Below are 3035 nucleotides of genomic sequence, written 5' to 3' on the forward strand. Positions count from 1 at the left end.
CGCGTCTAGCGGCGGCAAGCGTGTTCTCAAAGGGGTCGAAACCATGGTAAATAGGCACTGGTGCGGTTGAACCGTCGTAAAACTTGTCTCCGTAGTTGAGCGGGAGCGGCCAAAGGAATGTGCAATCGTGTGTGTAGTGGAGCTGGGAGGGGCAAGCATAAGGGACGAAGACGGGGGTAACATGTCGGATGCGATCATACCAGCACTAAAGCACCAGATCCCATCAGAACTTTGAAGTTAAGCGTGCTTGGGCGAGAGTAGTACTAAGATGGGTGACCTTCTGGGAAGTCCTCATGTTGCATTCCCTTTTTAATTTTTTTTGCGCTGCGTGCAAAAGAAAACGCACGTGCGCGACATATGTTTAGCACGTTTTACTATTTTGCACGTTTACGGTAAGTTTTAGCTCGCTGCTCATTATTCACGCGTCTAGCGGCGGCAAGCGTGTTCTGAAAGGGGTCGAAACCATGGTAAATAGGCACTGGAGCGGTTGAACCGTGGTAAAACTCGTCTCCGTGGTTGAGCGGGAGCGTCAAAGGAATGTGCAATCGTGTGTGTAGTGGAGCTGGGAGGGGCAAGCATAAGGGACGAAGACGGGGGTAACATGTCAGATGCGATCATACCAGCACTAAAGCACCGGATCCCATCAGAACTCCGAAGTTAAGCTTGCTTGGGCGAGAGTAGTACTAGGATGGGTGACCTCTTGGGAAGTCCTCGTGTTGCATTCCCTTTTTAATTTTTTTGCGCCGCGTGCAAAAGAAAACGCACGTGCGCGACATATGTTTAGCACGTTTTATTATTTTGCACGTTTACGGTAAGTTTTAGCTCGCTGCTCATTATTCACGCGTCTAGCGGCGGCAAGCGTGTTCTGCAAGGGGTCGAAACCATGGTAAATAGGCACTGGTGCGGTTGAACCGTGGTAAAACTCGTCTCCGTAGTTGAGCGGGAGCGGCCAAAGGAATGTGCAATCGTGTGTGTAGTGGAGCTGGGAGGGGCAAGCATAAGGGACGAAGACGGGGGTAACATGTCAGATGCGATCATACCAGCACTAAAGCACCGGATCCCATCAGAACTCCGAAGTTAAGCTTGCTTTGGTGAGAGTAGTACTAGGATGGGTGACCTCTTGGGAAGTCCTCGTGTTGCATTCCCTTTTTAATTTTTTTTGCGCCGCGTGCAAAACAAAACGCACGTGCGTGACATATGTTTAGCACGTTTTATTACTTTGCACGTTTACGGTAAGTTTTAGCTCGCTGCTCATTATTCACGCGTCTAGCAGCGGCAAGCGTGTTCTGAAAGGGGTCGAAACCATGGTAAATAGGCACTGGAGCGGTTGAACCGTGGTAAAACTCGTCTCCGTAGTTGAGCGGGAGCGGCCAAAGGAATGTGCAATCGTGTGTGTAGTGGAGCTGGGAGGGGCAAGCATAAGGGACGAAGACGGGGGTAACATGTCAGATGCGATCATACCAGCACTAAAGCACCGGATCCCATCAGAACTCCGAAGTTAAGCTTGCTTGGGCGAGAGTAGTACTAGTATGGGTGACCTCTTGGGAAGTCCTCGTGTTGCATTCCCTTTTTAATTTTTTTTGCGCCGCGTGCAAAAGAAAACGCACGTGCGCGACATATGTTTAGCACGTTTTATTATTTTGCACGTTTACGGTAAGTTTTAGCTCGCTGCTCATTATTCACGCGTCTAGCGGCGGCAAGCGTGTTCTCAAAGGGGTCGAAACCATGGTAAATAGGCACTGGTGCGGTTGAACCGTGGTAAAACTCGTCTCCGTAGTTGAGTGGGAGCGGCCAAAGGAATGTGCAATCGTGTGTGTAGTGGAGCTGGGAGGGGCAAGCATAAGGGACGAAGACGGGGGTAACATGTCGGATGCGATCATACCAGCACTTAAGCACCGGATGCCATCAGAACTCCGAAGTTAAGCGTGCTTGGGCGAGTGTAGTATTAGGATGGGTGACCTCTTGGGAAGTCCTCGTGTTACATTCCCTTTTTAATTTTTTTAGCGCCGCGTGCAAAAGAAAACGCACGTGCGCGACATATGTTTAGCACGTTTTATTATTTTGCACGTTTACGGTAAGTTTTAGCTCGCTGCTCATTATTCACGCGTCTAGCGGCGGCAAGCGTGTTCTGAAAGGGGTCGAAACCATGGTAAATAGGCACTGGAGCGGTTGAACCGTGGTAAAACTCGTCTCCTTAGTTGAGCGGGAGCGGCCAAAGGAATGTGCAATCGTGTGTGTAGTGGAGCGGGGAGGGGCAAGCATAAGGGACGAAAACGGGGGTAACAAGTCGGATGCCATCAGAACTCCGAAGTTAAGCGTGCTTGGGCGAGTGTAGTATTAGGATGGGTGACCTCCTGGGAAGTCCTCGTGTTACATTCCCTTTTTAATTTTTTTTGCGCCGCGTGCAAAAGAAAACGCACGTGCGCGACATATGTTTAGCACGTTTTATTATTTTGCACGTTTACGGTAAGTTTTAGCTCGCTGCTCATTATTCACGCGTCTAGCGGCGGCAAGCGTGTTCTGAAAGGGGTCGAAACCATGGTAAATAGGCACTGGAGCGGTTGAACCGTGGTAAAACTCGTCTCCTTAGTTGAGCGGGAGCGGCCAAAGGAATGTGCAATCGTGTGTGTAGTGGAGCTGGGAGGGGCAAGCATAAGGGACGAAAACGGGGGTAACAAGTCGGATGCGATCATACCAGCACTAAAGAACCGGATCCCATCAGAACTCCGAAGCTAAGCGTGCTTGGGCGAGAGTGGTACTAGGATGGGGAAGTCCTCGTGTTGCATTCCCTTTTTAATTTTTTTGCGCCGCGTGCAAAACAAAACGCACCCGCGCGACATATGTTTAGCACGTTTTATTATTTTGCACATTTGCGGTAAGTTTTAGCTCGCTGCTCATTATTCACGTGTCTAGCGGCGGCAAGCGTGTTCTGAAAGGGGTCGAAACCATGGCAAATAGGCACTGGTGCGGTTGAACCATGGTAAACTCGTCTCCGTAGTTGAGCGGGAGCGGCCAAAGGAATGTGCAATCATGTG

General features: G+C 50.1%; 5 non-coding genes and 2 pseudogenes across 5 annotated transcripts; all 7 read left to right on the forward strand.

Moving 5' to 3' along the window:
- Positions 1–186: 186 nt before the first annotated feature.
- Positions 187–305, forward strand: LOC123183560 (5S ribosomal RNA). The gene has a single exon (XR_006492622.1). It is a non-coding gene; the product is annotated as a 5S ribosomal RNA (ribosomal RNA).
- A 301-nt stretch (positions 306–606) lies between these two features.
- LOC123183491 (5S ribosomal RNA) lies at positions 607–725 on the forward strand. The gene has a single exon (XR_006492557.1). It is a non-coding gene; the product is annotated as a 5S ribosomal RNA (ribosomal RNA).
- Positions 726–1026: 301 nt separating this feature from the next.
- LOC123183621 (5S ribosomal RNA) lies at positions 1027–1145 on the forward strand. The gene has a single exon (XR_006492682.1). It is a non-coding gene; the product is annotated as a 5S ribosomal RNA (ribosomal RNA).
- Positions 1146–1447: 302 nt separating this feature from the next.
- Positions 1448–1566, forward strand: LOC123183548 (5S ribosomal RNA). Its single transcript, XR_006492611.1, has one exon. It is a non-coding gene; the product is annotated as a 5S ribosomal RNA (ribosomal RNA).
- A 302-nt stretch (positions 1567–1868) lies between these two features.
- Positions 1869–1987, forward strand: LOC123183632 (5S ribosomal RNA). Its single transcript, XR_006492692.1, has one exon. It is a non-coding gene; the product is annotated as a 5S ribosomal RNA (ribosomal RNA).
- A 273-nt stretch (positions 1988–2260) lies between these two features.
- LOC123183700 (uncharacterized) lies at positions 2261–2379 on the forward strand (annotated as a pseudogene).
- Positions 2380–2681: 302 nt separating this feature from the next.
- On the forward strand, positions 2682–2789 carry LOC123183677 (uncharacterized; annotated as a pseudogene).
- Positions 2790–3035: the final 246 nt, after the last annotated feature.

Source organism: Triticum aestivum, chromosome 1D (genome assembly GCF_018294505.1).
Source record: "Triticum aestivum cultivar Chinese Spring chromosome 1D, IWGSC CS RefSeq v2.1, whole genome shotgun sequence".
Lineage (NCBI taxonomy): Eukaryota > Viridiplantae > Streptophyta > Magnoliopsida > Poales > Poaceae > Triticum > Triticum aestivum.